The sequence below is a fragment of the Somniosus microcephalus genome, unplaced genomic scaffold (assembly GCF_052327205.1).
Source record: "Somniosus microcephalus isolate GS21.2 unplaced genomic scaffold, FLI_Smic_1.0 unresolved_chr8, whole genome shotgun sequence".
NCBI classification, from domain to species: domain Eukaryota; kingdom Metazoa; phylum Chordata; class Chondrichthyes; order Squaliformes; family Somniosidae; genus Somniosus; species Somniosus microcephalus.
Window position 1 is genome coordinate 14,506,690 of NW_028225186.1, and position 12,238 is coordinate 14,518,927.

A 12,238-nucleotide genomic window follows, 5' to 3' on the forward strand; every position below is an offset into this window, starting at 1 on the left:
GTTTACCCCAACCCCGGTTATTGTTCCCCCGGACTTTCTTTTAGATGCTCACCTTCTCCCTCCCACAAACAATATAACAATACCCTATACCTTAACCCCGCCCGCCAATTGCCTGAAACCAAGCAGGAACCCTGGTGGCTATGAGAATTGTTGGATTGGGACGGGCTATGGCTGTAGGTCGGTATGGGTTAAGCAGAACTACACCTGCTTCATGACACGCTGCCTCCACCATCAGTGTACGATAGGACCAGACACCGGTAGCTGCACATGTGAGCAATCCGTATGTGTGTCAATAACCGAAGGAGTACAAGTTTTATGTGGAGAAGGGGATGGGACAACTCTGAAGGTAGGGGGGAAACCTTTATGCTAGTAAAAATAGCTAATACCCAGCCTACTGATACTCGTGAGATCCAAGGTTTTGACTATTTCCTTCCCCCGAGCCATTTAAGCACAAGGCAGAAACACGTATCTGTGATATATACCAAACCAGGCTACTTTTTCTTGAGCCAAGGAAAAGCCACTAATTTCATGGTAGTAGATACCGCCCCCAGACGGTAACCATCGCTACCTTAACCCCTATCACAGTACCCTGCCCCTCCCAATGGACATCCCACCGAAAAATAGTAGTCAGTGCAGCCTCGAAAGAGTTTTGCTCCAAGTGGAAAAATCCTGAATCCCTAGGAGGACACAGAACCTCTGTAGGATATGGATTTGCTGGCCTGTTCTCTATAGGCTATATTGGAGCCTATCTGGCCGCCAATAACCGGAACTACCTTATCTGTGGCCTCACCATCCTGGGTATGCTACCATGGGGGCCCTCGACGCAGTCACTAAAGAATTGTCGGAACTCAGGTTATTCACTATGCAAAACAGATATGCCCTAGACTACCTGCTGGCCCGAGAAGGTGGTGTCTGTGCAATAGTGAAAGGTAAATGCCTTATGGGAGTCCGAGACCAGACAAAGAACATCACCCGCTTTATCACTAAGCTAAGGGAGCAAATGGATAATATGAAGGAAGCAAGTAACTGGGGAGATTGGGGATTTGGAGGATGGTATGACTGGTTGATAAATATGGCTATGTACCTAGTAGTTGCAATCGCCTGTATTTTTATTGGACTAGCAATCATGAAATGTGTGCTAGGAAGAATGCAGCTAGTTTTGGAAAAAATAGGTAGCCCGAAGATGTTAATGGTAAGACTGACCAATGAATGTGAAATGAAGGAAGTAAAGTACGATGACAATGAAGAATTTGATCGACTAAATAAGATAGACGTAACCGAATAACGGTTGGTTATCATAGAATGATAAAAGGAGGGATTGAGAATACCAAGGTCAAAGAAATAGAAACAAGAAACTGTGAAGGCAGCAAGAAGTAAAATAAAAAGGCTAAACTGATCTTTGGCTGCTAATATGGCTGGCGCCCACAATGTTACACCTTGCTGTTAGAAACACTGTAAGGCAGAGTGCAGAAGTTATACAGACAATAGGTGATGAGAAAACACATTACCGTGATTGCAAACGCATTACCATAATGTTTAGGTGATCGGGAACCTATTACCAGGATATTTACTTAACTGTAATCCATTCAGTAAAATGTGACTTCTTTATTTCAAACTGCCAGGAAATCAAATTAACTGTATACGTGCACAGCTCGGGATTGGTGCAGACTGTACGATGTGTTAATGTCTTCTCAAATGCAAGTATAATAATGTAACACACTGTAGGACAAACTGCTTGCTCTGTTGGATTCGCAGACTCTTGCAGGAGTCGGTGTCGATATATCAGAGTAAGACTCCGCGGATAATAAATCGTTTGAATTCTCCAGTTGTTCGACTCAGTGTTTACTGAACCAGACTGAGGGTAAAAGAATCCGTTCTAACAAATATTTCCAGCACTTTCTGTTTTTATTATTGGTTAAAAAGTCCTAGGGAATATTTTACTTTATTAGGCGGCAGGTGGTTAAGGCAAATGGTATCTTGGCCTTCATAGCGAGAGGGTTTGAGCACAGGAACAGGGATGTCTTGCTGCAGTTGTACAGGGCCTTGGTGAGACCACATCTTGAGTATTGTGTGCAGTTTTGGTCGCCTTATCTGAGGAAGGACATTCTTGCCATGGAAGGAGTTCTGCATAGATTCACCAGGCAGATAGCTGGGATGGCAGGAATGATGTATGAGGGGAGATTGTGTCGATCGGGCTTATACTCACTGAGGTTTAGAAGAATGAGAGGGGATCTAATTGAAACGTATAAAATTCTGACAGGACTGGACTGACTAGATGCAGGAACGATGTTCCCGATGGTCGGTGAATCCAGAACCAGGTGTCACAGACCAAGGATAAGGGATAAGCCATTTAGGACAGAGATGAGGAGGAATTTCTTCATCCAGCGAGTGCTGAACCTGTGGAATTCTCTACCACAGAATGCAGCAGAGGCCAATACATTAAATATATTCAAGAAGGAATTGGATATATTTCTTAAGGCTAAAGGGATCAACGGTTATGGGGAGAAAGCAGGGACCGGGTACTGTATTTGGATGATCAGCCATGATCTCACTGAATGGTGGAGCAGGCTCGAGGGGCCGAACGGCCTACTCCTGCTCCTATCTTCTATGTTTCTATGTTTGTATTAGCCAAGGCATAGAATTCAAGAACAGTCTGGTTATGTTTGAACAGTATAAAACACTTGTTAGGCCACAGCTAGAGTACTGCAGACAGCTTTGGTCACCACAGTACAGGAAAGATGTTATTGCACTAGAGAGGGTACCGAGGAGATTTACTAGGATGTTGCCAGGACTGGAAAATTTTAGCTGTAAGTAAAGATTGAATAGGGTTGGGTTGTTATCTTTGGAGCAGAGGAGGTGGAGTGGAGACATAATTGAGGTGCATAAAATTCTGAGGGGCCAAGATATAGTGGATAGGAAGGACCTATTTCCCTTAGCAGAAATGTCAATGATCAGGGGCGTAGATTTAAAGTAACTGGTAAAATGATTAAAGAGGAGTTGACAAGAACCATTTTCACACAGAGAGTGGAGCGGATCTGGAAGTCACTACCGATCACATTAATAGAAAGCACTATGGACATGTACTTGAAGTGCTGTAAGCTACAGGGCTACGGACCCAGAGCTGGAAAGTGGGATTAGGCAAAATATCTCTTTTTCATCTGGCAAAGACACGATGGGCCGAATGGCCTCCTTCTCTGGCGTAAGTTTCTGTATTTCTATGATCACTGCCCTTAATCTTCAATATTCCAGGGAATACAAGCCTAGATTATGTGATCTCTGCTCATAGCCTAACCCTTGGAGCCCTGGTAACACACTCGTGAATCTGCACCACACTCCCTCCCAGGTCAATATATCCTTTCTAAGGTGCAGTGCGCAGAACTGTAGACAGTGATCTAACCAGGACGCTGTGCAGCTGTCACACAACTTCCTTCCATTTATATTGTGCAGGGAAGTTGTCTAATAGTTTGCATAGGTCATTTCACTGTTGAAAAGTTACATTTGCACAGCTGCGATGGCCGAGTGGTTAAGGCGTTGGACTTGAAATCCAATGGGGTTTCCCCGCGCAGGTTCGAACCCTGCTCGCAGCGATTCTACTGCAAATTCTTTATTTTATTTCATCGGTTCCCTGTGGAGATCACTGGCCCCCGAAACTGATTAGAATTCCCTCCACTGCACGTTATGACACTGATTAACCCAAAGCTGTTGTTCCAATTGGAAACACTAATTTGTCCTCAATTAGAAATTGTGGATTTGTTTGAAACTATTTGCAAAGATCAGTGAGAAATTTACACATAAGACAGCACGTAAAAATTCCATTTAATAAAGAACCCTGCAATGTTTGGAAGGAAAAGAGTGGAAACGCAGTTTGGTTTTCTAAAGTTGAACCCGAATTAAAAAGTGTGTAAAACGACCACGGCAGGACTCGAACCTGCAATCTTCTGATAGCATTCAGAATTTACACCGAAGTCAGACGCCTTATCCATTAGGCCACACGGCCACACAAAAGTTGACTCAACAAATCCTAATAATGAGTGATTAAACTCCGTTACTGTGTTCATTTCATTAACAACAGAGAATACTGGAATCACTCAGCAGGTCAGGCAGCATCGAGTGAGGGAGAAACAGAGTTAACCTTTCAGGTCGAACCCTTCGTCAGAACTGGAAAAGGTTAGGGAAGAGGGATTTTTAAGCAGGGGTGGGTGGAGGCGAGGTAAGAACAAAGGAAATGTCTGTGATAGAATGGACGGCAGGAGAGATTGACTTACAAAAGGGATGATGGTGCAAGGCAAAAGGAGAGGTAATAGGACAAGTTAACGAACAAAAGATGGCTCAAGATGAGGTGTGAATGATTATGGCAGAAACATTAACAACTGTCATGTGAGGAAAAATGAGAACAAATTAAAAAAATTAAAGAAATACAGGGGCCAATTTATAGTCTGAAATTGTTGAACTCAATGTTAAGTCCAGAAGGCTGTAAAGTGCCTAATAGAAAGATGAGGCGCTGTTCCTCGAGCTTACGTAGAGCTTCATTGGAACAGTGCAACAGGCCAAGGAAGGAGAGATCAGAGAGGGAGTGGAGCAGATAATTATCGTGACAGGTGACCGGAAGCTCGGGGTCACACTTGCCGACTGTTCTGCAAAGCGGTCACCCAATCTGCATTTGGTGTCACAATGTAGATTCAGCGAATACAGTAACTAAATTGTAAGAAGTACAGGTAATCGCTGATTCACCTGGAAGGAGTGTTTGCTGCCCTGGGCGATGGGAAGGAAGGAGGTAAAAAGGGCAGATGTTGCATCTCCTGCACTTGCATGGGATGGTGCCGGGCGAAGGAGAAGGGGTGTTGGGGTGATAGAGGAGTGGACCAGGCTGTCATGGAGAGAGCGGTCCCTTCGAAATGCTGAAAGGGAGGAGGGGAAGATGTGTTTGGTGGTGGGATCATGCTGGAGGTGGTGGAAATGGCGCAGGATGATCCGTTGAATGTGGAGGCGGGTGGGGTGAAAGGTGAGGACAAGGGGGGAACCCTATCATGTTTCTGGGAGTGAGCGGAAGGGGTGAGAGCAGTCGTGCGGGAAATGGAACAGACTCGGTCGAGTGTCATGTCAACCATGGTAGAGGGGGATCCTCAGTTGAGGAAAATGGAAGACATACCGGAAGCACTGGTATGGAAGGTGGCCTCATCAGAACAGATGCAACAGAGACAGAGAAACTGGGAGAATGGAATAGAATGGAATGGATAAATCCCCAGGGACTGATAATCTACATCCTAGTGTACTTAAGGAAGTGGCCCTAGAAATAGTAGATGCATTGCTGGTCATCTTCCAAAATTCGATAGACTCTGGAACAGTTCCCATGGATTGGAGGGTAGCTAATGTTACCCCACGATTCAAAAAAGGTGGTAGAGAGAAAACGGGGAATTATAGACCGGTAAGCCTGACATCGGTAGTGGGGGAAATGCTATGTGGATGTGGTGTATTTGGACATTCAGAAGGCTTTTGAGAAGGTCCCGCACAAGAGATTAGCGTGTAAAGTTAAGGCACATGGGATTGGGGGCAAGGTACTGACTTGGATAGATAACTGGTTGGCAGACAGGAAGCAAAGAGTTGGAATGAACGGGTCTTTTTCCGAGTGGCAGGCAGTGACTAGTGGGGTACCGCAGGGATTGGTGCTAGGACCCCAGTTATTCACAATATATATTAATGATCTAGAGGATGGAACTAGATGTAATATCTCCAAGTTTACAGATGACACAAAGCTGGGTGGGCATGTGTGCTGTGAGGAGGATGCCGAGAAACTCCAGTATGATTTGGACAGGTTGGGTGATTGGGAAGAAGCATGTCTGATGCAGTATAATGTGGATAAATGCGAGGTTGTCCACTTTGGTGGCAAAAACAGGAAGGCAGATTATTATCTGAATGTCAATAGATTGGGAGAAGGGGAAGTGCAACTAGACCTGGGTGTCCTTGTGCACCAGTCGCTGAAGGTAAGCATGCAGGTGCAGCAGGCGGTTAAGAAGGCAAATGGTATGTTGGCCTTCGTAGCGATAGAGTTCGAGTACAGGAACAAGGATGTCTTGCTGCAGTTGTACAGGACCTTGGTGAGACCACATCTTGAGCATTGTGTGCAGTTTTGGTCGCCTTATCTGAGGAAGGGTGTTCTTGCCATGGAGTGAGAGCAGTGAAGATTCACCAGACTGATACCTGGGATGGCAGGAATGACATATGAGGAGAGATTGGGTTGATTGGTCTGAGACTCGTGGAGTTTAGAAGAATGAGAGGTGATCTCATTGATACTTATAAAATACTAACAGGACTAGACAGACTAGATGCAGTAAGGATGTTCCCGATGGCCGGGGATTCCAGAACCAGGGGTCACAGCCTAAGGATAAGGGGTAAGCCATTTAGGACAGAGATGAGGAGGAATTACTTCATCCAGAGAGTGGTGAGCCTGTGGAATTCTCTACCACAGAAGTCAGTGGAGGCAAATTCATTAAATATATTCAAGAAGGAGTTAGATATATTTCTTAAGGCTAAAGGGATCAAGGGATATGGGGAGAAGGCAGGGACAGGGTACTGAATTTGGATGATCAGCCATGATCTCATTGAATGGTGGAGCAGGCTCGAGGGGCCGAATGCCTACTCCTGCTCCTATCTTCTATGTTTCTATGTTTCTATGAGTCCTTACAGCAAGCGTGGTGGGAGGAAGTGTGGTCCAGGTAGCTGTGGGAGTCAGTGGGCTTATAGTGGATGTTGGTCGATAGCCTATCCCCAGAAATGGAGACAGAGAAGTCGAGGAAGGGAAGGGAAGAGTCGGAGATGGACCATGTGAAGGTGAGGGAAGGGTGGAAATTGGAGGCAAAGTGAAAGAAATTATCTAGTTCAGAGCGAGAGCAGGAAACGGCACCAATACAATCATCGATGTACCGGAAAAAGAGGTGAGGAAGGGGACCTGAGTATGACTTGAACAAAGAATGTTCCACATATCCCACAAAAAGGCAGGCATAGCTAGGGCCCATGCAGGTACCTATAGCAACATCTTTAATTTGGAGGAAGTGAATGGAATCAAAAGAGAAGTTGTACAATGTGAGAACAAGTGCAGCCAGGCGGACAAAGGCGGTGGTGGATGGGGACTGGTGGGGCCTCTGTTCAAGGAAGAAGTGGAGCCGCTTAAGGCCGTCCTGGTGGTGGATGGAGGTGTAGAGGGAATGGACATCCAGAGTGGAAAGGAGACGTTTGGGGCCAGGAAACTGGAAACTGTTAAAATACGGAGGGTATTGGAAGAGTCGCGCATGTCGGTGGGAAGGGACAGGACAAGTCGAGAAAAAATAGAGTGAAGATAGGAAGAAATCAGTTCTGTGGAGCAAGAACAGGCTGCAACAATTGGTCAACCAGGGCAGTCCTGTTTGTGGATCTTGGGAAGGATGCAGAAGTGGGCAGTGCAGTGTTGAGGAACTGAGAGATTGGCGGCCATGGGGGGAAGATCTCCAGAGGAGATGAGGTCAGTGACAGTCTTGGAAACAATTGCTTGATGTTCAGTAGTGGGGTCATGGTCCAGGCTTAAGGTAGGAGGAGGTGTCATTGAGTTGCCGTTCAGCCTCCGGATGGTAGAGGACGGTTCTCCAAACAACAACAGCACCACCTTTGTCAGCAGGTTTAATGACAATGTTAGGGTTGGATCGGAGAGAACGGAGTGCTGCAAATTCAGAGGGAGATAGGTTGGAGTGGGTGAGGGGAGCAGGGAACTGGAGGTGGCCGATATCATTTCAGTCCCATTCTTTGCACTCCAAACCAACAGAGAGAGTAGACAATGGTAATGCAGTCGATGTAATTTATCTGGATTTTCAGAAGGCCTTCGATAATGTACCCCATAATAGACTGATGAACAAGGTCATAGAATCTGGAGTCAGGCGAGAAATAGTGGAATGGATTGCTGGCTGGTTTAAGGAGAGAAGGCAGATAGTCCGACTACCGGGTAGTTTATTCACAGTGGCAGAAGGTGGGTAGTGGTGTTCCACAAGTATCAGAGCTGGAGCCACTGCTGTTCGCAATTTATATTAACGATTTAGACTTAGTAATCAGAAACACAATTTATAAATTTGCAGATGACACCAAATTGGGGGGGATAGTCAATAATGAGGAGGACTGCAACAAGTTACAGGAGGACATTAATAAACTAGTAGAATGGGCATAGCATTCTTTAAAATTATGAAAGGTTTTGATAGAGTGGATACAGGGAGAATGATTCCACTTGTGGGGAAGAGCATAACTGGACGCCATCAATATAAGATAGTCAGCAAGAAATCCAATCGGGAATTCAGCAGAAACATCTTTACCCAGAGAGTGGTGAGAATGTGGAACTCGCTACCACAGGGAGTGGTTGAAGCGAATAGTTTAGATGCATTTTAGAGGAGGCTAGGTAAGCAAATGTGGGAGAAGTGAATAGAGGGTTATGCTGATAGATTTAGATGAGGAAAGACGGGAGGAGGCTCGAGTGAAGCATAAACTGCGGCATGGACTGGTTGGACCGAACGGTCTGTTTCTGGCGGTATGTTAATAATGAGTGATTAAACCCCGGGATTGTATTTATTTCAGTTCTATTCTTTGCACTCCAAACCAATCAGCAGCTGTGAACCGTTCACTGATTGAAATACGAGAAGTCCCGATGGATCTGGAATTGTTCATTTAATGTTGGAAACCTCCGCAGGTCATAACTCAGGATTTCCAGCTTTGCTTCAAAGTATTGCAGGTCCTGTGTGAGTTTCCATCCAAACTTTTCAACAAATAACAAAATCAAGAAACTACCCTCTCTACCAAAAATCAAATGGCCCGTACGGGGATCGAACCCGCGACCTTGGCGTTATTAGCACCACGCTCTAACCAACTGAGCTAACCGGCCATCGGGTTTGGGTCATGTGTATAAGCTTATATTTTCGAGACTCTAGCTGACGATTTCCTGCATTAATCTTTCAGCCTACAACCTGCAGTTGTCAATCATACACTATCCTATCGGCAAATACTGTACATATGTCACTGTGTGCCACACATGACAACAGCCAACACAAGTGCCAGGCAATGGCCAGCTCCAACAAGCGAAAGTCTAACCACCGCCCCTTCACATTCAACAGCAAGACCATCACCGAATCAGCTACCACCATTACCAACAACAACTTGCATTTATATAGCACCATTAACGTAGTAAAACGTCCCAAGGCCCTGCACAGGAGTATTTTCAGACAAAACATTTGACACCAATCCACATAAGGAGAAATTCGGGCAGGTGACCAAAAGCTTGGTCAAAGAGATAGGTTATAAGGAGCGTCTTAAAGGAGGAAAGAGAGGTGGACAGGATTAGGTAGGGAATTCCAAAGCTTAGGACAACAGGAAGGTTGAGCGATTATAATCAGGGATGCTCAAGAGGGCAGAATTAGAGGAGCGCAGATATCTCAGGGGGTTGTGGGGTTGAAGGAGATTACAGAGATAGGGAGGGGCGAGGCCGTGGAGGGAATAGAAAAGCAAAATATTATTAAAATGGAGAGAGACTACAGAATGCTGCGGTTCAGAGGGATCTGGGTGTCCTCGTACATGAAACACAAAAAGTTAGCATGCAGTAATTAAGTAGGCAAATAGAATGTTGGCCTTTATTGCAAGGGGCATGGAGTATAAAAGCAGGGAGGTCTTGCTACAACTGTACAGGTGAGGCCACGCCTAGAGTACTGCATACATTTTTGTTCTCCTTATTTAAGGAGGGATATACTTACATTGGAGACAGTTCAGAGAAGGTTCTCTAGGTTGATTCCTGGGATGAAGGGATTGTCTTATGAGGAAAGGTTGAGCAGGTTGGGCCTATACTCATTGGAGGTTAGAAGAATGAGAGGTGATCTTATGGAAACGTATAAGATTCTGAGGGGGCTTGACAGGGTAGATGCTGAGAGGGTGTTTTCCCTCATGGGGGAATCTAGAATCAGGTGGCATAGTTTCAGAATAAGGGTTTGTCCATTTAAGACGCAGATGAGGAGGAATTTCTTCTCTCAGAGGGTTGTGAATCTTTGGAATTATCTTCCCCAGAGAGCTGTGGAGCCTGAATCATTGATTATATTCAAGGCTGAGATCGACAGATTGTTGAACTATCGGAGAGTCAAGGGTTATGGAGAACAGGCAGAAAAGTGGAGTTGAGGCCAAGATCAGATCAGCCATGACCTTATTGAATGATGGAGCAGGTGTGAGGGGCCGAATGGCCTACTCCTGCTCCTATTTCTTATGTTCTTATGTTCTTATAAGGGTAGCCGGTGCATGGGGACACCATCACCTCCAAGTTCCCCTCCAAGTTGCACACCATCCAGACGTGTAAATATATCACCATAACTTCATCGTCGCTAGGTCAATATCCTGGAAATCCCTCCCTAACAGTACTATTGGAGTACCTTCACCACATTGACTGCAGCGGGTCAAGAGGGCTTCTCACTACCACCTTCTCAAGGGCAATTAGGGATGGGCAATTAATGCTGGCCTTGCCAGCGATGCACAAGTCCTAGGAACAAATTAAATTAAATTAAAATCGTCACGACTGGATGTGGCAGGATTGCAGAGCTTTGATCTGATCCGTTGGTTGTTGGATCGCTTAGCTCTGTCTACACATGCTGTTTCCATAGCTTAGCATGTGTGTAGTCCTGTGTTGTAGCTTCATGAGGTTGGCAGCTCATTTTCAGTACGCCTGGTGCTGCTCCTGAAATGCTCTTCTACACTCCTCATTGAACCAGGGTTGGTCCCCTGTCTTGATGCTAATGGTAGGGTGAGGGATATGCCGGTCCATAAGGTTACAGATTGTGGTGGAATACAATTCCAAAACTGAGGCCCCCTCTGCCCTCTCGGGTGGACATAAACGATCCCATGGCACTATTGGAAGAAGAGCAGGGGGTGGTGAGGTTTACCCCGGTGTCCTGTAGCCAATATTTATCCTGAAATCACCATCACTAAAACAGGTGATCCTCGATTATCACATTGTGGGAGCTTGCTGTGCACAAATTGGCTGCTGCTGTTTTTCCTACATTACAACAGTGACTACAACTACAACTACAACTACATTGCCTGTAAAGCGCTTTGAGACATCCTCAGGTGAAAGGCGCTGTAGAAATCAGAGTCTTTCTTTTACAGCCTTCGAAGTCACAGAATCACAGAAACCCCACAGTGCAGATAGAGGCCATTTCGGCCCATCGAGCCTGCACCGACACATATCCCACCCGATCCCCATAACCCCTGCACCAACACATATCCCACCCTATCCCCGTAACCCCACGTATTTAATCCCCCTAACACTAAGGGTTAATTTATCATAGCCAATCAACCTAACCCGCACATCTTTGGACTGTGGGAGGAAACCGGAGCACTGACAACTGACAAAAACCAAAAATCAACATAAATTGAATTTAACAGCAAAAGGAGTTAAGGCAGGCCGGTTAGCTCAGTAGGTTAGAGCGTGGTGCTAATAACGCCAAGGTCGCGGGTTCGATCCCCGTACGGGCCATTTACTTTTTGATGCTGTGGGTAGTTTCTTAATTTTGCTGTTTGCTGAAAAGATTGGAGCTGTAATACTTTGAAGCAAAGCTACAAAACCTTAGTTCTGCAGAGAGCTCAAGGAACTGGAAGGTTGACCTTGTGTCTATCTGTCCACAGATGGCGCTGATCTACAAATTGTTCTAACTGGTCGCGTGGCCTAATGGGTAAGGCGTCAGACTTCGGTATTAATTTCTGAGGTTATCAGAATATTGCAGGTTCGAGTCCAGCCACGGTCTTTTTACACACTTTTTAATTCGTGTTCAGTTTTATAAAACCAAACCGTGTTCCCACTTAGTAGCTGAAGGTGATTCCCTACCAAACACTGCAGGGCTCTTTATTAATTAGTATTTTTGATGCTGCTTTGTGTGTGTATTGCTCACTAGTTCCCAACAAATCCACAATATCTAATTGATGCCGATAAATTATTAGTGTTTCAATTGGAACTTTGGGTTAATCAGTGTAATAAAGTGCAGTGGAGGGAATTCTGATCAATTTCGAGGCCAGTTCTCGCCACAGGGAGCCGATGAAATAAAATAAAGATTTTGCATCAAAGTCGCTGCGAGCAGGGTTCGAACCTGCGCAGGGAAACCCCATTGGATTTCGAGTCCAACGCCTTAACCACTCGGCCATCGCAGCTGCACATTAACCATGCGAAAATGCTTCCTACTGTGAGTGAGTCAGGAACTAG

The 12,238-nt window shown here is 45.5% G+C and overlaps 4 non-coding genes across 4 annotated transcripts; 2 read left to right on the forward strand and 2 right to left on the reverse strand.

Moving 5' to 3' along the window:
- The first annotated feature begins 3,505 nt into the window (after positions 1-3,505).
- On the forward strand, positions 3,506-3,587 carry trnas-uga (transfer RNA serine (anticodon UGA)). Its single transcript has one exon. It is a non-coding gene; the product is annotated as a tRNA-Ser (tRNA).
- A 5,232-nt stretch (positions 3,588-8,819) lies between these two features.
- trnai-aau (transfer RNA isoleucine (anticodon AAU)) lies at positions 8,820-8,893 on the reverse strand. The gene has a single exon. It is a non-coding gene; the product is annotated as a tRNA-Ile (tRNA).
- Positions 8,894-11,444: 2,551 nt separating this feature from the next.
- Positions 11,445-11,518, forward strand: trnai-aau (transfer RNA isoleucine (anticodon AAU)). Its single transcript has one exon. It is a non-coding gene; the product is annotated as a tRNA-Ile (tRNA).
- Positions 11,519-12,104: 586 nt separating this feature from the next.
- trnas-cga (transfer RNA serine (anticodon CGA)) lies at positions 12,105-12,186 on the reverse strand. The gene has a single exon. It is a non-coding gene; the product is annotated as a tRNA-Ser (tRNA).
- Between the last annotated feature and the right edge of the window lie 52 nt (positions 12,187-12,238).